General features: G+C 40.9%; 1 protein-coding gene across 8 annotated transcripts in view; it reads right to left on the bottom strand.

Moving 5' to 3' along the window:
* Positions 1-25,192, bottom strand: part of MTSS1 (MTSS I-BAR domain containing 1) — a 126,822-nt gene that overhangs the window by 81,466 nt on the left and 20,164 nt on the right. The window lies entirely within an intron of this gene.

Below are 25,192 nucleotides of genomic sequence, written 5' to 3' on the forward strand. Positions count from 1 at the left end.
ATACCTGAAAAGAAGTGACTGAAAGAAAGGGATGAATTATTTAAACTCCCAGAGTCTCTCTTTTCCCCATCAAGTGCAATCATACAAATGCTCTCCTCTGGTACAAACCCTTACCAGTCAACCAAGTCCCACCTTCCCTGGAGCACAGAGCAGGAGTGAACTCTGCTTCTTCCAAAACCAGTTCTGACACAAACATTTAAAAAAGAAAAAAAAAAGCAACAGAACCAGCTGCCTCCCAGAGAGCTGGAGCAAGACACGGACAACACAAACCACTGTACTTTAACAAGAGCTGCTATTTCTGGTACAAGCCTGGGCCCCTTGTTTCCTTTGGCCAATTATGATAATAGTATTTGGCAACAGTACCAGGACTAGTACAAAAACAAGACCAAAATGTTTATATAGAGAATCTGCAGCACATTAGTAACCTCTGCAGATACTGATCTCACCAAGCCAGTAGCATCTCCACCAGGGCTGAGAAATGGAGAGCACAGAAGAAACCCAGGCAAGGAGAGTTAGGGGCTTGCAGGGGCCATGGGCATCACAACCATAGATTTACACCCAAGTAAAGCAACTCCATCCTGACATCCCTTACATGCCAACTTCAGCTGCAGTGAAAATCTAAAGGATAAAACACCATGCAAAGAAGCACCCTGAACAACAAGGAGGAAAGCCTGTTTTCCCTGTTTATCACCCCACCTTAACATAAACTCTGCTATGTGGTCCAAAACTTCTATTAAAAAAAAAAAAAAAGGTAAATAGTACTGCAATGGTCCTGTGAAAGAGGCCATGGGAAAACGTGTAATGGGTAGGGTTTGGCCAGGATTCTCCCATTTATTTCAATGATTTCCCCTCTGTGAAATTTATTTCTTTGGGCTATATCAGGAACATCCTGTCTTGTCAGCTCTTATGACAAGCTGTAGTCACAATGTCAAAGACCACAGAAGCCAAAATTGTGATTCTCCAGGAAGAAGATAAGCAAGCTCCTATTTTTTCAGGTACTGTATGGGAGATTTTAAAGTCACTAGTACAGAGAAACCATTTGCTAAATTGGGTCAAGACAAACTACATCATTCCTAAGTGTGACTACAACACAACCTTCAGTCCAAAATTAATGCCAGAATGCAAATAAAAAAAATAAATAGACAAATGAAAGAAAACACATAGTTTAGCATGAGGTGGGGTTCTCATGCAGCAAGTACACAAGGTGATTGTAGAAATCACCTGATTACATAAACACTTCCCTGTCACTACTATTTCACACTACTTGCTGTGTTAGCACAACAAACAGAACACAAAGTTCTGCAATAAACACTGGTGCTATTTATTCTGGTGCTTTCTCTATTTTGGATGTAAATGCACCCATGATAATGTAATCACATGAGAACTATCCAGCTTTCTAAGCCTTTTCCCTGTCCCTCTGAGGTTAGGGGTATCTAGCACAAATCATTTTGACAAAATTGGCTTGTCAATAAAGCCATGGCACCAAATTGTTTATCTATAATCAGGCACTCCAGAGGTATTTTTCCCAAAGCTGTGTCCTTAACCAAGTGCAGCTACTTTTTATATCTTTTTGAAAGTTAAAGGTAATGAAATTAACTGCTGTAAGTACATGCACCAGGCACACCCACCACCCCCTACAGAAGAGACAATTATATTCAGCCAGAAAGTTGGGCAGTGCAAGGTAGAATACTGGGATACATTAATCCGTTGAAATCAAACATTGCCAGTCTATAGGAAACAAATAAGATGGTTAGATACCAAAGCTTTACTCTTGCTACAATAGTGTGAGTTCATACTCTCTCCACTTTCACTACTCATGGTGTGGCCACATTTAAAGGCACTGGGAACTGTTTCACCAGCTAAGATCCTCCTAGGAGGGGACAAGTCAGGCTGCAGACAGCTGCCATCAGCCACTCATGCATCTGGGGGAACCGAAGCTGAGCTTCCTGGAGAGAGGCAAGGATTTTCTCTGGATTCTGCATGAAGAGGTCAGTCCAGCAAGTCAAGGATGACACACTTTCATGGAAGCCATACAGCCTATTTCAATCCTATTTTAAGAATCCAACAGTGTTTCCTTACAGTTGGTTGACATCAACAGGATGCAGCTTTCTGCTAGCTGGTGCAGGTTACCTCTCTGCAAGGCATATCTTCCAGAGCATGTTTTATGCCAGTTAGGCACTCACATTTAGATTAATGTATTCTGTGTGTCCTATTGTTTCTCCACAGCTTCCTTCCCAGGAGTTCATTTCCCTCTTGCAAATAGTCACAGGAAAATAAATTGCTCTTTCAGAACTGAAGGGATATTCAGCAGTTAATTCATAAAACAGGAGACCTGCCTTTTCAGTTTCTGAAAATAGTTCTTTTCCTTTCACAAATTAACTAACTGGGCAGTAAAAAAAAAAAGAGGAGGTGGTAGTTTTTTGGGTTTTTTTTAGTAAACTACTACTGGAATAGTTACAACTGTATCAATGGTTATCAACTGTACCTTTTTATGGTGGTGAAAAAACAGTTCCAAATTCCAGAATTAATGCTGTTAGTAGACACTTGTTTGGCTTGAGAATTAAATAAGAAAATGTAAGCTTCCAAGTGGCTTTCTATTTGAGGCTTGGGTGACTTATTATGTATTCAGATGCTGCTTGTTTTAATATTGACTTGATTCCCATTCTCTTTCTGTAGGAAAGAGATTCAAAATACTTTGGAAGAAAGTTTTTCTGACTGTGAAACAGAATTTTCTGATGCAGTATTTAAAATGGAAAACATAATTCCACAATTGGAGCAACATAAACTAATCTGCTTCTTGGCAGAGAAAGCAAAAACATTTCTGGTTGCAACATGTGAAAATGGATAATGACAGCGAAATCTCAACTGCACCCTAATCCTCCACTTCTTAATACTAACTGTGCCACCTGAGCATTACCTGATAAAATGTATATGAAGAATAGAAACTGAAAATCAGCTACCTCAAATGCCAAAGTCCCCCTTCACTGAAATATCAAGGATTCCTGATCCAACAAAATATTGAAGGGGAGGCTGGGAAGAGACCAAGTTTCATGGGAATGTGTAAATTAATTTGAGTTTACATCAAAGCAGAAGGATTGAACACTCCTTTTATGTGTCTGGGAATCCTCCAAAGTAATCCCTAACATTTTTATTCTTTGTCATACAGTATGGTAACAAATACACTACCATGCATGACTGATGTGAACCTTGCCTTCCCCTTCAAGCTCTGGTTTTCAGAAACCTATTTTTGGTTGTTGAACAAGTATTCCAAACTAAAAGCAGACACCTATTATACCTATGTGGGTGTGCAAATATAGCAAATACACCTTTTTGCAGGGACTTGTCTCTGGAAAAAATGTAACCTAAACATGTCTCTTACTGGTTATTTCACTGCAAATAAGAAGTTTAATACACTGCTGTAATTAAATGAGTAAGGCAGAACAAACAAGCCATTTAATTCTTTAAAAACTAAATTCATGTATCTGTTTAACTCTTACTTCTTCCATCCCCACATGAGGCTATGTGAAACTTTTCAATCTCTCTTTCTCTCCTGTTTAAAATGTTGATGGTTTTGAGCTTTTACTGATGTGTGGATGTAGGGAATGAGAAATCAAAATTTTTATTTAGTTTTAATTACACAGTTACAGATTTACATTTTACTTCCACAAAGACTAAATTACAGCATTTCCTCCAAAGACTGAAGATCCAGGATGTTATACTGGGCATTCATGCTGCTTTATGCATTGTCATTTACTGCTAAAAATGGCACCAGCAAACACAGGTGCAGCACCAAGGGATGCTCTCAAAGGGGGACTTAGTAAGGCCACATCTCATGGGCAGTGAACTACATCCATCAGCTCGTGCTCAACCCAGGAAAAGGCCCGTTAAGGCTTGAATTTTAAATCTTTATTTATAAACTTTTTAAAAACACATGAACCAATTGAGCCAGATTTGATTTTCACAGAATCATCAAAGTTAGAGAGACCTTCAAGATCATGTGCTCCAGCCATCAACCAGCACCACCACAGTCACCCCCTAAACCAATCCCAGGTGTCACACCCAGATGGCTCCTGAGCACTTCCAGAGATGAGGACTCCACATCCTCCCTGGGTAATTTATTCCAATTTCTGAGCACTCTTACAAAGAAACAACTTCTTCTAATATAGAATCTGAGCCTTTCCTGGCACAATTTAAGGCCATTTCCCCATATCCTTTCACCTGAGACACGGCAGAAGAGGCCGACCATCACCTACTACAAACCCCTTTCATCTGTAGAGACATTGAGGTCCCCTGAGCCTCTTTTGTCCAGACTAAACACTGCCAGCTCTTCTCACAAGATTTGTTCTCCAGACCCTTCACCAGCTCCACTGCCCTTCCCTGGGCACACTGCAGCACCCTCATATCCCTTCTGAGCTGAGGGGCCCAGACCTGGACACAGCACTCCAGGTGTGGCCTCACCAGGGCCGAGCACAGGGGACAATCCCTGCCCTGGTCCTGCTGGTGACACCATTCCTGACCCAGGCCAGGGTGCCACTGGCTTTCTGAGCACACTCTGGCCCACGTTCAGCTGCTGTCAGGCTGCACCCCCAAGCCCTGTTCTGCTGAGCAGCTCTCAAGCCACCCTTCCTCAAGCCTGTAACGATGCACATGAACTTCCATGAATCTGAAGCGATGAATTTATTGTCAAACTCGCCTGTTTTCAGTGCTGATGGGACTGTGTGATGTGAAATACCTCAGACCACTATAAGCATTGCCTATTCCAATGTTTCCTCTCTTGCAATTAAAAAACAACAACAACAACAAAAAAAACCAACCCCAAAAACCCCCAACTCCACAACTCTGGAAGTGTAAACCATTCAAACCCAACTAGGTTTTTTTTCCTCTTCTTTCAGGCACCGAGGATGAGCTTCACACCAAGGCAAGTCAGTGTTGAGACCTGCAGTGAGGTTGCTGTCACCTTGACTTCCTCCAACTCTCATTCAAAAGTCCACTTGAATCCTGTTTCCTATTCTGCTCAAACACTGGAAATCCTGAGGTCCTCTCCCTGCCCCTCAGCCCCTGCAAGGAGCACAGCACCTCTGGCATGAACCCCAGACACTTCTGTCATCTCCTGGCACTCGCTCCCAGGTCAGCTGTGCGATGCTGCTTCCTCTCAGAAGAATGAGGAAACGTTGCCAATCTCTTTTCCTCCTCTCATTTTTTAGACACTATTTCACAACAAAGCACAACCCTCATGACATTTAAAAATAAAAATGCCCAACCATCAATTTTCTCTTCCTCCCACCCGAAATGTCCTTGATGTGTTTACTCAAATATTTAAATTATGAGGTTTTCCTGTGCCTGATGTAGTCATATTTAAGGTATTGCTGGTATTTTTACAAGATGCAGGTGTAGTCAAAATAATTGCCAGTTAAAAACAGATTGATCTTTTACCCGTTATTAAGAAACACTGAACAGCACTATTTAAATAGATAACATCCTGCTTCCAAGAAAATATGATTAAAAATGTATGCTAGTGAAAAGGACCTACTATGTTATTACAAAAAAGGAAACAGTGGAAACAATAAGCTCTGCAAAATGCCCTTTTTAAAATAGACACTGTGATGAATACAATGCAGATTATCTGGGAGAATATGCAGATATCACAAAAGAAAGATGAGACAGGAATTTTCACTGTGACAGAGAGGATTTATCGCGAAGCTAAAAAATAAATTCTTTGTCAATTGAGAGAAAATTCCTTTTACAACTCTGGCATCTGATACCAGTTCAGCACTATTTGGATGCTCTGGATTCTCCTTTTTGTCTTAACTTGGTCTGTTTTAGAGACCACACAAACATTCTTCTGCTAGAAGCATTTGTTTCTTTAAGTTATTATTAGCCACGAAGATCTAAAGCAGATCTGTTCTCAGCTACATTCACAGCCCAGATGTGGATATTGTGAAGACTCTGCATGAAGAATCAAAGCCAAGATTCCAGAGTCCTGTACAAGAGACCCACAGGAGATGAAAAGAAGGCTGTCTTCAGCATTTTCATCCTACAAGCTATTTATGGGACTATGACTTCATACTTTTTTGTTCTCAAGTAGCACAGATGTGCTGTATCAATTCATAGATTTGGAAAAAGATGAGTAGAATGAGCATACATTAAAAAAATAAATTTTGCACCTGAAGCTGCAGCAATACAAACATGGAACTGATAGGATGTGCTGTATTATTACTCTGGCAGATTATTTATTCACTTAAATACTTACATTATATTTTGTCTGACCATCATTAGTCTGAAGAGATTCTGAAGCCAACAACAATAAAAAACCTATTTTTAGTACACCAGCTGAAAAACAAGTTATTTTGTCCCTGTTCTCAGCTTGTTTAATATGCAGGAACAAATCCTGTCTGAATTAGCAGAGTATCTTGCTTTTGACTTTTATGTTAGCTACATGGTAGCCATTTTGTAGAAGGTTTATTTTATATTTAAATCAAGCACTGTCACTTTTAAACAATACATCCTGTCATCAGAACTCAAGAGAGATAAAAATTTAAACAAAACCTGAACATTATGGTTAGACTAGATTATCCTAGGTATTTTCCTGTTTAAATGATTGTATGATTCTGTCCTCTATAAAAATGAAGATATTAATAGGTCCAGAAAATTGACTTGATGTGCCATAAAACAACTTCCAAGTATGCTAAAGGGGGTGTAGTAAAATTCCTCATTGTAGTTGTAAATTTGCAATACCTTCTGCCAATAATGTTTATGAGAAAAATACTTTATGAAGCAACCAATAAAGTTTCTGTTCCTATAATTTTTCATTTACATACCACATTAATATCTCTTTTGCATACATGAAAATTCTATTTGCCATCAAATTAAAAACATACAACATCCAAGGATAAAGATCAAAATATATGATGAATTCAAGAATTTGCATTGGGATGTCCCTGAACACCAGGACGCTGCCCCAGAAACCCTCCTGATTCACTTGAATATCACACAGCATCACAGAGGCACAAACAGTTCTGCAAAATTTTAAGGAACACATTTTCAGTGCACAGCCCTTATTCCACTCAGTGGTGCAAATTAGCAAGGGAGGCTCCTTAATTAGGAAGTGCTAAATTTAGGATTGCAATATTCATCTCAAAGGGTCACAGCCATCTGTGTTTATTCCAGCAACTACAAAAATGCAGCTTATATATGTGCATTATAGTGTATCATTTACTGCATGTAACTTTAAGGTTTTTGAAAAACATTTCCCAAAAAAATGTGAACACCCTCCCATTTCTTTTTCCTCTCCCAATCTCTCACTTCCACTCAAATGAGGTTAGCTAAGAAAAAAACCCTATTCACAGGAACTAAGAACTAAATATCAGTCCACTCTAAAAATTAACAAGTAGCCTCAGTCAGTGTCTGTGCCATAAACCTGGCTCTGGAGCTTTATAAACAGGCCCCTGTACATTTTAATTTGAATGAAATATGTCTGAGCTGTTAGAGATGCTCGTACCAGTAAGAACTACTGAAAAACTGCAAGACACATGTTTTGCATTGCATTAACAGAAACAAACAGTGATGCCTTAAATGTAATGGATTAAAGGAAATCATGCTCTGGACTAAATTTGTATGCTTTTGATTACTTCTGTGGTGTAAACGTCTCAAGAATTGGAGGAGGGAAAGGCTCTCAAACTGGTATTCTGATGGTACCAGGCACAAAAATTTTCCTTCCTTCAAGCAAGCCCAGCCACACTCAGTGCTGAGGATGCAATCACAATGTTTCACAGGTCTTGCGCTCAGTTCATTAAACATACTGTTAACTAGTAACTTCCAACTAATGACCTGCAATTGCATTGTCACTCAGCTTCCATGCCCCTCATCCAGCTCTGAGCACAGTCTAAGCCTCATCTTGTTTTCAGCACATTTAGCAATTGACAAGATCAGTGCCTTGACAAAGCTCAAAGCGGGGCAGATGTCTGGGTCTAGCACTAACACTTTCTGCAGAGCATCCCCCTTAAAGTAAAACACTGAGCCTCAGTCCTGAGACATAAACCTCTGTCGCCCCGTGCAATTCCATCTTTGACCAACCAGCTCCCAAACCACTAGGATGGCCACAGCTTACTGACAAAGAGGTCCCTGCATGCCAGAAGCAGCTTCCTATGGGAGGAGGATCATTCTTCCTCGTCTTCTCAAACCTTGCACACAGAGGGACAACAGCTGGATAATGGGTATGCTGCAATCCTCCCCATTTTACATTGTCTTGCTCCACCATTTTTCCTGCTTATTACAGTAATTCATCCAGCAGATCCATGAAGGCACCACACTGGTCATTTCCATCAGCTAACTTGCAGGAGCTATACATCCTTTCAACAAAGCCTTGAAGAGCTCATTTTCAGTCCCTTTACAGCAGGTGCCAGGTCATACCACCTGTAGATTTATGACCCATTGGGAATGTAGGAGACACTGGAAGGCTGGAGCCTGTGGTACAGACTAAGTGCCCAGGTCACAAGAATTGGATACAAACCAGAGATCCACCTCTGAAGGAAGCTGTTATCACTTTAACACCAAAAATACAATGCTTACCACTCAAAGACAGGCTCTAAAGAGAGTAACTATGAGACTGGTATGCTGGAGGAACAAGCAACCCTAAGATGTTATTGCAAATAACAAAAGTATTCCCTGCCAGAGTGGCAGCTGCATAGAAGCACTGGCAAATCTGAAAATGCTAAGACTGTTTACTCCAAATATAGTGGACACATCCAATTGAAGTGGCTTAGAGTGGAAATCAAAATACCAAGTAACAAGCTGCTGCAAAATCATCTGTTATTTCTTTCAAGTCTTGTCAAATAGAAGATCTCTCAGCCTCTACCAAAAGAAAAATCATCTAGCAGTAGTTGATATAATTAAATTTAATGCAATAAAAAAATTACCCAAAGTCTAAGACCAGCTCATAAATATGTAAATTTCATTGTTATGAAAAGACTAGTCAATCAACTCTATGAAGAGATAGTGAGATATTAACTTCTTTATATTGTTAAGTGCCCATCACTTTTGCCCAGATAGTTGAAACTGCAATTTGCAAATACACAAAGCTAGCTGAATAAAGACCAGCATCTCATTTCTCTCCAGCTAAAAAAAGAAATGAATGTAATCAGCACATTTTCTCTCTAGATGAGAATGACAAACACAATCGCTAATGCATTGTGCTGCATTTCTGGTCTTACAGCTGCTTAAAGCTTCTACTTCCAAAAAAAGACTCTCAAAAGTAGGCAGCTGTGAATGTAACTTGCCCTATGCAAATGTTTTCAACTTTAAAAGAAAACCACTTTCCTCACTGCCTAACTCCCTCTTGTAGTGCAAATCAGGAGGAAAAAGGAGGAGAGACAGCATGCTTAGATTCCTTCTTTCTGTTATTCCAGGAAGCTGTTTGGAAAAATAACTGCTCAGGCTGTGCATTTCAGAATAGCATCAGATCCCCCAGCCACCAGCAAAGGGCTTTCCTCAGCCAAAGATCATGCTGCACCCACGCACTCTTCAAAGCTCCTCCTGCTGATCCTCATGACCATTCCTGGAAACTGGTATTTGTGCAATCCAAAGCACAGCTCCAAGTACATCTCCGTGGTCAGCACAACACATGCCTAGCTGCTATAAACCACTCTGCACACAGTGAGAGGAAATCCATGCAGCTCCAAGGCATTGTGTAAGCAAGCTGACATGCTGCATAACAGACAAAAAAGTTTAACAGTGTAGGGGGACTAGGAATTTAAAATGCGTACAGGACATCTCTGACTTAATTATGGCAACCATTGCATTTCATTTTTCTTTTTAAAAAATGCTTATGGTTACTTACTGTACTTATCTAGCTTTAAAATGTCAGAGCATAGGCACAAAAAAGGGTATTAACCACATAAGCAAGCAATGCAACATGCTGCTGCTTTTCTTCTTTTTATTTATTTTATTCAAGTAACACCTGCAACTTTTCTTCTATTTTTCCACATCTTCTAGAGAGCAGAGGACAAAACTGCTTAAAGCAACATGGGAAGAAAGGATTGACTGATTATGTTGCACCTAATTGAATGCACCTACATTAATATCTTGAGCCTGATGCAATTTCAACTCTTACACTTTCACAGACTTCTGGCTAACCAGCAAGGTGGCAGAAACTGGAGGAAAGCTATCTCCAGTTAACTCCTGTTATTTTGTATTTTTGCTCTTATTTCTAGGCAAACAGCCTGCAAAAAAAATCTCCACAAAGCCTCACCACAGATGGCAGTTTGGCATTCTCCAGCCAAGCTCACACCTGCAGCTTCCATGACCGCTGCTGCAGCTGGGCTTTTTGTCTCCTCTCACTGACAAAAACTGCAAAAACCACAAGTGTTAAGTGACCCACTACTACCACCATCCATTTCATTAATGAACTAAGTCCACAGGAAATCAAGATGCAAGCCTCCACTCTTGGCTCTGCTCCCACCAACACAGCTCTGCTTATTCCCCAGGCAAGGGTAACCTTCGGGCAGTTTGGGCATAGAATTATTGCCACGGGGAAATTCCCATCCACAAGAGGAAGGAAAGAAAAAGCACACAAAACTGACAGTTCTGAAGAGGATTTCAGCCACCAGCATCAGTGTGAGACACAGGAGCCCTGTGCTGAACAGGCCATGAGTCCTGAAAGGGTGAAGCAGTTCTCTTCACAGCAGTTTCACCTGAACTCTTGCAGTGAGCCACCCCCAAATGGGAGTCACCAGAATCTCCACAGCACTTTACTGTCTCCTGGCCATGACATTGCACTCCAGGCCATGGCTTGATGCAGTCCATGAGCACCAGGACAGTCATGTTACAGAAGGTGGTATGTTTTCTTGCACACTCTGCGTTGAGGCAAGACCATCTCTCCCTGTCTGTGAATTTATGCAAAACCCACAGATGACAGACACAACCAAACCCAAAATCTGTATTTCCTTCAGAAATCCAAGCAAGACTTCTTATGTGTAGCAGTTTGATTTAATTTTTTTCTACATATATATTTATACCAAGAAGATGCACCCAGAGCATTTTCCAGCACACCTGCACTGCAGAAATGCTGCCTGTTCCCACGGCTCTCTGTGCTGCAGGGCCCCAGCCAGGCTGTGTCCAGCACAGCAGGCTCAGCCCTGACCAGCCCTCCAGAGATAATCAGGTTAGATCATCTAATGGCCCTCCTGGTCCTCAAAAAGAAAATGAGGTGTGAATCACTTTGATGCTTTGAAGCCCTGGTCCAGTTTCTCCCACAGACAGAGACCAGCCACTGCAAGATGAAACTCAAATCAAAGCCAAGTTTTACTTCTGTGGTCAGCAGCACAGACATATTTCAAAACCAAGGTGAAGCAGATGACCAGAGAAGAGAGATGAAGCCAGACAGGCTTCTCTGTCTGTAGGACAGGGAGGCATTCTGTTGGCTAAGAAACAAAAGGGTAGGGAGACAGAGAGCCTGAGAGGCTTTCTGGCCAGATGCTTTCCATAAGTAAACCCTAAAATGGCAGCCACTGGTCCCCACTATTCATTCACTCTGTCATTCTCACCAAAGAACAGGTCTCACATCAGCTGGACATACTTTTGTCTCTTGTACAGGCAATTGAATAATCCTCTGATCTTGCTTCACCCTAATACTTTATACAAGATTTTTTTTTTAAAAACTCTGAATTGTGCAGTACATATTAACAAGGATAACCCAAGAGGTTTTTTTCTAAGCTTAACAGCTACTTTTTCTCCAGTTTTTGTCCAGTTGTCCATACTAAAGCAGCTCACAGATATTTAAATCATGCAAGGCCATCACTGTTTAGTGCTTTCACAGAAAGCTTCCCCAGCAGAATTAATTAGCTGATAAATTATATTGAGAACATATCCATCAAACCTAAGGATGCTGTTCCTCATGTTTGTGCCAAAGCAACTCTACTCCTACTCTTCCATCAGCATAAATGAGTTTAAAAATAGCCTTATAAGAATATTTAAATGGATTTCATTATAGCTTAAACTAGTGAGAAGACTTTGACAACTATTGCTACAAAGCAAACTCCCTGTAGAACCTTTTTAAATATCCTAAAAGGAGTTGCAGCTCTACCTGCAGAATTGAAATCAAAAACAAGTTAAGAGAAAACAAAAGAGAGAGTAAGTTATTTCAAACAAAGTGTTCATTGCTGCACGGAGAAGTCTTTGTTCAAATATATTGCATGTAAGAAATCTTATTATTGTGTAATTAAGCCCTGAACTAATATGGCCAGGGAAGTGGAGCCTTAAAAACAAGGCTTTCAGGATTGTCTAGTTTGACACCTTCTTTACATGGCAGAAACAAGTTTGTCTGCCTTAATCCTTCCTCTACAACCTCTGAGAAAGGTCTGTATGTGCTACAAGAAGAGCACTGGAAGTTTTCAGGGATCAAGAAAAGAATAGCATAACCTCAGTTACACCTAATCGCATTCAACCAATCAATACTGCATCATGCTCATCTCTCGTTATTACCAATCCTCTTGCAAAATGAGGCTGTTCTACACACATATTTCCCAATCAGCCATCTTAATGCAAATATGGTGAAAATGTTGCAGGGAACATGCAAGGCCACAGCCTGAAAGGAAAATGCACAGAAACCCACCAGGGCCACAGCCTGAAAGGAAAATGCACAGAAACCCACAGAAGCTGAAAACAAAAAAAACACAGGTAAGCCTCTTTCCAATAAAAACAAACAATGCCCTCTGCAAAGCACAACTAAGTGTACCAGAGAGGGAAATCCAGACAGAGCCACAAAACACCAGAAAACAAGTTACCCCAGACTTCCTTTCAAAAAAGGAAAAGAAATAGAAAGCGGGCAACTCTAGCTGCCCCCTAGATTCTGTGAACAGTTATCCACCTGTCCATTCCCAGTGATGCTTTGGGATAGTTGTGGGCATGCAAAGCAGCATATCTAGGATCCTAAATAACATCACAGAAGGAATTAGGTACCAGGAAATACAGACCCTCCATTTTTAATGCAGGCACTCTGCAGGAATTACATGGCATCTCACACAGATCTCCAAAGCACCATCTCACCCTCCAAGTAACCTGAACAATCTTTGCAGATCTTAACATCAAAAGAAATTCTCATTGCTATAGACAGGTCATACAAAATAGATGTGCCTGACATCCAAGCCTTGGGGGTCAAACTACCACTTCACACCTCCATCCAGGGGGATGTCAAAACCTCTACAATCCAGGATTATTCTTGGAAGTCTTTATTTTATTCTCCCTTTAAACAGAACTAGATCTCCCTTTAACTAGGAATCATTGCAATTATGTAAATTGCTGTTATCATATTGCTTGCTTTTAAAAAACAAAGAAAAATTCTAAATTTTATAAATTATGAATTTTGTGCATCTAGTTACTGAAACTATTGTTTGAGGCAAAATATGTCATCACAAGACAGAGCTAAAGGAAGAGACTCCTGTTTGCCTTGTGTCCCTTCAACCTTTCCTCACGGCTGGAAGCAGTGAATCAAAGGTAAAATGAACTGACTTGCCCCAGTTTGTTTCCATGCAACTTAAAGCTGCATCATCAATGTTTAATGCTTAGTCCCATTGGTCACAAGAAGCTTTTTATATGCTGAATATATTCCATCTAAGAGACCTTTTCTCTTAAAGAAAGTTATTCATACATCTTTCACCTTATAGGTACACCTAGAAGGCACGAATTTTGAGTTCAGCTTCCTTTTTCGACCAAAAAAAAAAGAAAATCACACGTGAAAATAAGTTGAAACCAAACTGACTAACTTGAAGTAAACAAAAGTTAAGCATTAACAAGAAAACATACATTGCTTTATCCATGATGATCATGACCTGAAAAACTGAACTCTAGAGAGGCTGAAATTCAGACCAATTTAAACAGATTAGGCAACAGTAAACATTGGAAACAAAGAGCTTTGGAAAGGATATTGAATAGATGAATTTCTTAAACTGACCAAGCTTTAACCTTTATTAACCAGCCTAAGAGGACAGGACAGACTTCTTGCCACTTAGGCTCAAAAATCCCTTAGCAGTATTCATGATGGGCAGATGGGTGGTTGTTTGCTCTTCTGAAGGCATTGGCTTTTTTCCTGTGAGAGACCCCATTAACCCTACATAAAGCCTTAACAAGAAAATTTCCTTCTAACAACTACATTTGCTTTAAAATACTCAGATCTAAACTTTAAGCTTCATTACACTGTGCATAAAGTCACCCTAAAATAACATCTCAACCAGCTTCTTCATTGCCTCTAGAGATGCACACAAGTTTAGTACTTTCACCCTGTGTGGGAATATACATGGACACGGCTTTTTCTCCCACTCCTAATTTTGAAATCCATGTTAAATTAGTAAGGTTGCCAACAAAGAAAACATGTTGTGAAGAACAAAGTCTCTGAAAGCAGGCAGCCACTTCAGACAGAACAGCTAAAACACTTGTGAAAGTGCAGCTTGAGAAAAATGGAGTTTATAGCTCTGAGTGAAGCAGGCCTCAAGCTCACAATGAAAGATTAAAATCTGTTCATCTAAATCAATTATCCATCCTGAGCACACGTTGTGCACTTGAACCCAACAGTCTGGGGAGGGCTTTGCATCACAGTACACACTCAGTACAACACTCATTTCCCCAGCAGCAAGCTACATTTCAGCTTAATAGCTAAAACATTCCCTTGGCTGCATTCATAACCAAGGCTCTGCCTCTGCAGCAGCTCCATAAGAGTTACACATGAACTCTTTACCTTTGAACCAAAGTGACTAACGCTCACACAGAGCTGCTGCTCTCCATGCAACACAACCTAGATTTAACATGGATACACAGCCACAACAGCATCAACAGAAATGTGCTCTGCTGGACTCCAGTGATTCTGCAAGCTAGCAGAAAATGAACAAGCACTGAAAACAGGGATAATCCATCACAATATGCACTTAAAGTATTTACTAAATTTACTTGGGATTTGATTTATTTATAACAACTCAATGTTCTGGACTTCCATCACTATATTGTGTAAATGTAACCAAGCCTTACTCTAAGATTCTCATTTCAGCACTCTGCTTAGTACCTGTTTGAAAGAAAGGGAGATTTTTTTTAACTTCTACACAAGAACAAAGGTGAAGATGATTTCCCAGCATCATGAGTCATTATAGTCCTAAATGACAGTTTCCAATCCTAGATCTCAAACTGTAATCTGGTCGTATCTCAGTGCCAAATTCTCTCAGATTATTCGAATGCATCATTACTCTCTTGACGCAAATAGTTTAATCCAGTCATTTATTGGGGTTTTTAAAATCACTGTAATACTTTTACTATGGACTTGCATACGTAAACAGTGAATATAAAAGATGACCTGTCTGAAAGGATTTTTTTTTAAATAAAACCCCTCACTTCTTCATGGATATGTACTGGATGTCCTCTAAATATTCTCAGCACAACACACCCAGCTCCTCTTTTTCCACCATACAGCTCCTCCTCTCTACACTCACTTTCCTCAGCCTGCTCCAGCATCTCCAAACACCAAATGAGTAAGAGGCTGCTCTGAGGGTGGCCAAGTCAAGGCTCCCCTTGAGCTGGCTGAGCAAATGGCACTCCTTGTGTGCACACATGTCCATGTCTGCAGGTACACAGGACATACAACTTCACCCTCTCCTCAGAGATGCTTGGCTTCTGGAGGAAGAGGGCTTGGAAGACAAGCATATCTAAAATATATCTCCTTTTCTAGCACAGCCAGGAAAAACAACCTTCAATCATACAAAATGACATCTTCACACTTCAGACTATTTCATCAATGCCCCAAGTTTGCTTTACAGATTTGGCTTGATCTCATCACAATTTGGAGAACTTCTGGGATTGGGAAAAAAGAGACCAAACCATTGCTGCCTGCCTAAGTCCAGTTTCTGTACTTAGAGGACAGCGAGCACCATTCTGCATTCTTTTCTCACCTCCACCACATTATTCAAATTTTAGAAGTGAAAATAGAATAAACAGAAGAGTCAGTTTCATTTTCATGCACCTGACCCCTGGACTAATTCTGGACAAATTGTAAATGGTGCAAATCAGGCTTTGCATATTGCCTGGCACCCTGAAAGCCTACAGCCTCTGTAAGCCAAGCATCAACACTCCCACCACTGCTTAACCCTGCGAAATCAAATACATTTAGCAGGTGTGTCTGGGACTAAGTAAGGGCAGAAGCTGGTCCTGCAGACAAAAACACATTAACAATGCTATTTATCATGCTCAGCAGAACAAACACCAGCTCTGCCTCAAAACAGAGTAATGGCAATACCAATGGCTGTTACTCTTGGGAGAAAATGGACCCAGTTCCCAGGCATATCTTTCACTTTGGGGTGGGCTGAAGTGACTCCAGGACAAACACTCATTTATGTATTCTTCAGTGCTTCCATCTGGCAGCTCTGCCGAGGGAGGGGAGTGGTGTTAGAGAAAAAGACATCCCCCCTCCTCACCTCCAGCTCCATTTTGCAAAATCCTATTTTTAGCCCTCAGTGTACACACCGAGGTGCACAGCACCACTACTGTAGTAATGGCAGCCACAAACCTGCCTGCTTGTTTGTCATCCATCAAGTACTCACACAGGGCTGCACTGAACTGCAGAACAGGCTCAAATACTGCTCCAAACTGAAGTCCCAGCCAGCTCCTTGATATTAGTTACTATAGAAACCAGTCCCTCAGCACAGGCGCTCACAGCAGGAAATCATGCAGATTTCAATTTTACATAGTAATAAATGCTGCGGGAGAGGAGAATTTCACAACAATTGCAGGGGCTGATTGTACAAACTCAGACCTCTTCTACTCCATGACACTGCAGATGAACGTGCCCACGCACACAATTGCCACTGCTCCTAGTTTTGAAGTGGTTTCCACAAAGCTTTGAGTTGGAATGGATGCTGGAAAGGTGGTAGCATTTTTCAGTGGCTTCATTAGACTGGAAAACGTACTCATTTCTACATGCAAGGAGCCCATGTGAAAACAACAAAACAAGCACCAACTGCAAAGCAGCAGGAAGATTTAAGCATGTATGTAAGTACAGACAGTCCAAACATTTTACAGGAAGTACTGTCAGGTCACAACCCAGGGCTTCTTTGGAAATAGCCCATCTTCCTTTCCTTCTCCACCCTGTCCAAAAAAGCAACCTGAATAGAAGGCAGGTCACAGATTAATTTGTAGAAAAAAAACTGTTGTAGAAAGCACAGAGACAAGAGGGAAGACTCTGAGCCCTGAAATGAAACAATAAGGTAATATTATTCTAACTTTTCAGAAGTAGTTCTACAGGCTGGACTCCATCATGCATGGGAGGAAGAGGAAGATACACAGCACAATTCACTTCTTGTCCCAGGCAGAACTGAATTTTCTACTGAAATTCAACAACCAGTGGGGACTCTTCCTCACCTTTCTAAATGAGCCTATAAGCCTGAACAGGGCAGGTTTTACTATATCAACCAGGGAAGAAAAGAGCAGGGAACTGCTTCACTTAAGAAAACTAACATGAAGGGAGGAGGGAAGGGGTGAACAGCTTGCACAGCAACAGGGACAAACATTTGTGCTGGCAACAGCCGACAAATCATCAAGCAAACAGAAGGACAAGAAAATGAAGGAAGCTGGTCTATTTTTAAGCAAGACCTCATTATTACCATGAACATGCACTGCTTCCCAAGAAGCAGCAGGTATGCAAACATGAGATGAATCACATCACAGAGTAAATCACCTGGCAGCAGCACACTCGTTTGCATGGACACACACAGAGTGAACACATACGATCTACGGGCCTGACACCTACGAAAATGTGTGGAAGAGCATCCTTTTGGGAGGCAGCCTGAATTATGGAGAGCAAAAAAAAACCTGTTAGACAATGCAAATGTCACTGCTGCTTCTGAAAATGACTTTTGTCACTGCTTTTGTTAATGATTAGATGGAGTCCATTGTTATGGACGCTCCACTCACAATTAGTCTGCTGCAGCTTGTAATTTCACTTTTTGTACAGCTCTCTCATATCATTAGAAACAAACACAGTTTTTGTATAGCCAGGATGGGAACAGACTGAGGGAATTGGAGAAGACACCCCAAGTGAAAGCACACATTTATATCACAGCCTTTGCACAAACTACCTTGCTGATACAAAGGAAGGTCACAAGTGGTTTTAGGACATGTGGACTGGGGTGCAAGGAGGTGAACTGCAGGACTCTGACCAGTCCCCCCTCACACCCCCAGGCTGGAGAGTTTGCAAGAAGCCATCTGACAGCACCAAATCTGATACTTCCCCAACACGTGTGTTCTAGGCAGCCACCACTGAGGTGATCACCAAAAGGACAACCCCCAAAACTGCATTTCAGGCAGCTGTGAGGCACAAAGCACAAGGCCACAGAAGCTCAGCAACTGCTCTGCAGCCTCCACAGGCTGTTATGGGCAAGGTCCATGAGGCAAGAAGCACTACCCTACTTCACAGAAACCCCACTTAGTCTGAACTGATTTTCTAATTCTCTTCCCATGCCACAGAACTTCCCTTTCTCTGGTTTAGCAAATAAAAAAAGATACTAAATAAAACTCTATGAGAGCAGATCTTCAGCTACCTTTGTTATCCAGCTGGTGACAGATTAAAAATAAATAAGTAAGAGCTGCAACAACTCTCTTGTTGTGATTACTACAGGATTGTAACTATGTGCCAACTAGTAATTTATCACATCAAAAGGCTGCTTGAATTAGCCTGAAAGGGGATCTCCCACCACAGAAACATGTGCTACACTGGGAAAACCAACCACCAACCAAAACCTCAGCCTCCACTTTCAAATTCACATCCCATCATCAAAAGGATGCTTTTGCATCTTTGACTCTAAACTAATAAATCATCTGAAGGAAATCCTAAAGCCACTTATAATTTATCCTCATTACTTCCCAAACTCGATGATTAAGACATTAAAAGTTTGGTTCTGTTGCCAAGACTGAGAAAATTCTTTGCAGCTACAAAACCAGTATTTAGTTACTGAAGTGTAGGTGCTCTGTGTGAAGATGCCCACAGAGATATAAATTAATAATGCAGCTGGAAACAACAATCAATCCATCCATCCCAAGCCTGCAGAAAAACCAGGATCTGATATTCTACCCTCCTAAAAGCAACACAGCTGTATAAGTAAGGAGAGAGAAAGAACCACAACCAAGTGTATGAAAAATTAACTCTGAGCTGTTCCCCCTCCCCACAGTCCCAAAGATTTCCAATTCAGATGATAGTGAGCAGACTTACATCCAGTCATGTGATAAAAGTCCAGCCCCTGCTATCTTAACACACCAGCCCACTCCTTGGACAAGGTACTAAAGAAGTTTGTTTGCTTCTTCCTCCCTCGCCCTTTTCCCCCCCTCATAGAAGCTGGTCCTGCATTCAAATTTTCTATTTAGCCCACACAATCACCTGGTGGCTTTACACCCTTTCCTAACAACATTTCAGTCTCTCAGCACCTCAGCAAGCTCAAAAAAATACTAGGTTGTAGGGCAAATGCAAACTCCACTCCTGCGTCACTCTCTGCACTGTACAAAGGGACATCTATGTAAGTTATTATAGCAATTATTTTTGTCTTTTGCCCTGAATATTACTACTTAGGTAAGGACAAATCAGCACAAATGTTGTCAATGACCCTGAGCTAGATTTTGTCTTGACCTTAAGAAAAATAAGGCATAAATAAGTAATATTTTTTTAAGCTGCAGTGCCTGCACTTCTCCAAAGAAAAGACAATGGCCATGTTTTACTTGCAGTGCAGCCCTTTCAATCCCCTAAATACAAAATCTAGTCATTAATAACCAAACCACTTCCCTTGTGTTTGAGCATTTTAGATGTTCACCCCATTTTGACTGCTCCAGCCAAAGGGGCTCACATCAGAAACAGAGTTCTCACAACAGAAACCAAGTGACACACTTGGTGACAAACATGGACTGGCATTTGCTACTGGTCTAGAGAGAGATGGGAACACAGAAATAGTGAATAGCGGCACAACATGGCCTTTGTGATTTGTAGTTTTAGCTGTTGTTAAGCAGAATATCCAAGTCCCACTTCTCCAAACACAACAGATATGTAATATGCATCCAACTTCAAAATTATCTGCCAGTGATTCTGATTTTGGTCCTGCATTTTGCATCATCTTCATGAAAACATAATGGAAGACTGAATGCCTCATTTAAATACTTTTCTTCCTGATTATTTTGTATATGAAAATCCACAAAGAAAAAGACTGGACTGTATTATTTTTCTTCAAAGACTCCACTGGAGAATAAGTACTTATGACAGTCTTATCTTAACTGACAGGAAGCTTAACAAAGGTTTTGCTTTTTGAGTATGAGCATGTGAAATTAAAGAGGAGTCAGATGAAGGAATGGGACAATGAGAATGCCTTTCCTCTTGTGACCAGCTTTGTTTTCACTCTGAAATTAGGCACAGATCACCACCACATCTCCCCAGGAGCAAAGCAGTTCATTTCAAAATGTTATACAGCTGTATGTCTACTGCTGTAGACTGTGATGTCTTTCTCCTCTCCAAGCTTCACTTCTGTTCCATCTATTTTTTTCCTCCATCAAAATAAATAAACCAATAGAAAACACCCTCCAGCACTGTCCATTACATTTTGCTGTAGCACCAAGACCCTGCCCCCTACCTTGGCTCCCACTCTGCCTTATTTGCAGTGAGCAAGGTCCTGGTTCAGGAGGCCTAAACACACTCACTTGGGAGCTCATAGAATTACCAGAGATAATCCCAGCCCTGCAACACTTTGTGCACCTTGGGAAACCACTTCAGTACATACCATATAGATCCTGGCCAAAATAACAAGGGATCACCCAGACTAAGGGCGTCTGAAGGGGTGCTTACACACTACCTGGAACAACATGGATGCAGAGTCTGTCCAGGAACACCAATCTGCAGAAAAGGTACTATTTTAACTTATTAAAAATGAAGAGCAGTCACTGAGTAGTGCTACAGAAGAGCTACCTGACGTAGTCACTCACAAATATTAATCAAATTTAATTTTATAAGTAAAAGTGTTAAATCATATTTACATTTTTGTGTGCTATTGAAATTTAATGAGGCTTGAAAAAAGTGCAGGCACTTTAATGGAGCACTTCTTCCACACTGATATATCCGGCCCCTCAACAGGATAACATTAAAATTACTGTGCTGATTTTGGTCCCTGCTGCTGCATGCCATGCAGACACAAACTGAGTTTTGCTTCCAAATCTACTCAGTGTCCCTTGGTAGCTGGCTGACTACCCACAGTGTCCTCCCTGATCACAAAACCCTCAGTCCAGCAGAAAGGGTCTCCTACTCAAGGGGAATTTCCTGCAACGCTGCATGGCCTTAAAATCCTCTCAGATATCTGTAAAATGAAAGAGATAGAAAACATACTAGATGTCAGAATTACCAAAGGCAGGGAGAATATACCTCTAGTAGCACTTGCCAAGAGGGAACTTCAAACAGCATTACAATCCATGGAATGCAGCTGGCCAGAGAAAGCTGTGTGATTCACTGACACCGTCTTGAAGTGATTTAATTAATCTGCTAATATCAAGCACACCTATGTATATGCAAAACCCTTCAATATGAATGAAAAACAGAAAACCACAAGACTTGAGTATCAGCTGCCTCATTAACAATCTCACTTTGAAGATCAATTTTAAGCTTGGGTAAATCAAAGCTTTTTGATCATCTTTCCATAAATTTTAATTTACACCTGTGCAGGTAGGTAAGATTGGGGCAGGGTTTTATTGGGAAGCTGCTGATGCTGAATTAAGTGGATACATAAGAAGCATGCATATCTTCACATTAATCTCCCCCATAACACAAGGAGGATAGTTACTTTTCACACCTATTTTTCCAAGTTCTTGAGCTCTAGTACTTATCTACAAAGGACATTCAAATGCAGCAGAGGCAGAAGAAGACTACCATACAAAAAGCAAAGCAATTTACACACACTCTTTTACGTACTGTTGAAAGCCAACTTGAACATATATCACATATAAACACAGTATTTGTGATGCACAGTTCTTGTCTTCTTTATTGCACAAATCATCAGGTAAATGGAAATAAAACTAAATTAGATTTAAATTTCTTCCATGCTTCAGCTAGAACTGATGAAGGTAAAAACATTCAGAATTTCAAATATTGCAAGAAACAAGCCATATAAGAAAAGCCTGAACTAAACTCATGATCACACATCTCCCCAAAAGGAAACTTCATTTTTAAGGTATTCAAGAGTTATTATTACACTATTTAAGGCATATTAAGGATTTAAAGGTACCCTGAAGCACCTCATTCATTTCATATTTTGTAAGCATTCTCTTTAATAATCATAGTGAGAGATAATACAGATTCCACTGCAGACTACCAAGTTCTGCTGGGCTGTATGCCAAACAGATGCAGCTTGAACAACAAAAACTGCTACATAGATGTCTCTATTTTGTCAGAGCTCAAAAAATCAAAACATCGAAAGGAATTTTGTTTTCAAGAATCTCTGATGCCAGCAAAACCAGCACACATTGCTATACAGCTAGCATTACTTTAAATTAGCAACATAACTTAACAATCTCCCCCATTCAAGTGATGATTCTCAGATGACCAGACCCACAGAAATCTAACATTTTGTTGATACATGCATCAGAACTAATTTCCCTGTGTTTTCCCTTGTCAGGTTAAAATCAAAGCATTGAACCAAGGGAACTAAACTGAGGAAAAAAGAGACAGCTTTGGGTTGATGCACATCAAAATGGAGAGACAGCAAAGGAGGAAGCAAAAGCTGAAATGAGCTGGCTGGGAATTCATTTGTGTATTGAGTCACCACAAAACATCAGGTACTTCACATTCAGGGCTTTTCCTACTTCAGAAGCTACAAAGGGAAAAAATACAGCAAAGTACAGGTTATCTGACTCATCCGATCAGGTTTGACCACAGGCAGAGCTCCAATTATGCCTTCTGAGCTCCAGATGGGAACGTGAAGATTAACACTGCAGGATTAGAAGGAAGTAAATGGCATAGAGAGAACAATGCAGCAGAAGAGCAGAGACAGTGCTTGGGAACAGCAGTAATGGCACCCAAGGTAAGGCTGCCAGCTGGACTAGGGACTGGAAATGATGGAAATAAGCTCTCATTCTTGAACACTGGGTGACTGAAAGGAGATTGTCTCCCCTTGCCTGTGTGTGCACATGTATACCCAGGCAAACACTTTTTCTTCTTCCAAAGCTAATGCTGCTGCAAACTGATTAAAGAGTAGCCAGAGTTCTTCTGTTGACTGATAAAACACTTCCATCAGCTAGATCAATGAGTCTTAAAATAACAGGCCACTTTCTGTAGAACTACAAGCAATTACAAATTAAAGGCAGCACCAGCTTCACAACACTTCAGTCATCCTACAAGGAACTAACACAGTCCCTCCAGAGCAGGCACCTGCTCCAGCATTTCCATGCACAGTTAGTTCCCAGAGGAAGCATTTGGCTCATGCAATGATAAACCAGGCTCATGATGTAAAATATACCAACCTCCCTGCCTTTGTCACGGGAAGTGCTGCTCCAGTCTCATTTATCCCCAGCAGCTGAACATGACTGTCTAACTTTGGTTAATCTGTTAACTGCAAACTTTGGTTTATCTGTTAACTCTCTAAACAGGGTGAAACACAGCCAGATGTCTGACTGGACAATCAGATTCATAATTTTATATACTGGGTAAGTAACAGGGAAAATTTAAGAAAGGATTTTTCACTTTATGTAACCACTCAAAGGGAAAACTGAGAGCCAGTTAAAATTCCCATTACACAGAAAAAAAACAATTAAGTTTTTCAGTTTTTCTGTTCAGTTTAGAATTCCTGAAATTGATGGCAAAATATGTTTTTATTGAACTGTGCCCTCATAAGTCATATGGATTTTTGCCATCACCTTCCCTGGGGACAGGTGTTTACCCTGCCCACAGCAAGGCAGAATGATCAGTATTTGTTAAAGGAGCAAGGTGCAACCTCAGAGATAAACCTGAATGGGAATAAATGGAAGTTGGGTTGGGTGACAGATCAGAACCACCAGCTAACTTGGGGTTTTGATTCACTGCCCAGAACATCACTTTCTAAAAATAAAACCAAAATTCCCTTCTATCCTTTCAGTCAGGGAAGGCAGAAGGCAGAACAGAGGAGCTATACAAATTTGGCATGCCCGGATTCACAGAGCTCCTTTTGTAAAGGATGTGCTGGAAGAGATAAGAGACAAGACACGACACAGCAGAAAGTGCAAAATACCCTTGAAAAACCCACACAAGCCATTTTTGTTTGAGAGTGGGAAATGTTTCAGTCATTCCGGTATCTCAATGGAAGCCCTATAAGCCTGCCAGCATAGCCAGAAGACAAGTCCCAAGGATTTTGGTCGTTTACTTTGTTTCCCCTTGGGGAAAGCAGAAGAAAGGGAAAAGAACATGCTTGAAGGAAGGACATGTTAGAAATCCAAGTGAAGTTCTTCCTTGAGTCTCTTCCTTAGTTTAATCCACTTTCTGTCATGCTTATTATTTTATGTGAGTGGATTACCTATAATTTACAGGAGGTATGCATATAATGAGGAACTTCTTATCAGAATGTAAATATTAGCTTTAGACAGGAAAAAGAAGTATTTTTCCCTCTTGTCATTCTGACTTGGAACTCACTCCAGCAGCTGCTGCTTCTCCTGTAAGCCAGAGGTAAGGGAAGTTTGACTGAGCCTGCACTCTGCTAATGGCAATGAACACCCTTCATGTCAGCAATATTACTTTCTTACTCTCCAAGGCAAATGCCAACAGCACATTAGGAAAAGACCTTTAGGGTTAGAGTTGACCAAGAGCTGCTCCCTCAGCAGTGATTTATCTACACTCTAGATTTACTCTTCAGCAGCAGTCCAAGGACAGTGACCATGGGGAATGCCCTACACCACTGCAGGGACATCTGCACATGATGCCTTGGTCACTGGGCATCCAGCATCAGAGAGAAGCAGCCTTTTGTCTCCTTCCAACTCAGCAGGCTGGAAAGAATGCCAGCTGCACTATTCTGGCTCTCCATACTCACCAATAAGCTGAGACTGCTACCCAGAGAAGGCCACAGCCCAGGAAAATTCCGTTTGACCAAGAACGTCAGACTTAAAGGGGAAGCACAAGCAAAGTCTTTGCTCAAAGATGTAAGTGCAGGTCACTGTCATCATTACTGGCAGACCCTGAAGG

Source organism: Ammospiza nelsoni, chromosome 1 (assembly GCF_027579445.1).
Source record: "Ammospiza nelsoni isolate bAmmNel1 chromosome 1, bAmmNel1.pri, whole genome shotgun sequence".
Classification (NCBI taxonomy): domain Eukaryota; kingdom Metazoa; phylum Chordata; class Aves; order Passeriformes; family Passerellidae; genus Ammospiza; species Ammospiza nelsoni.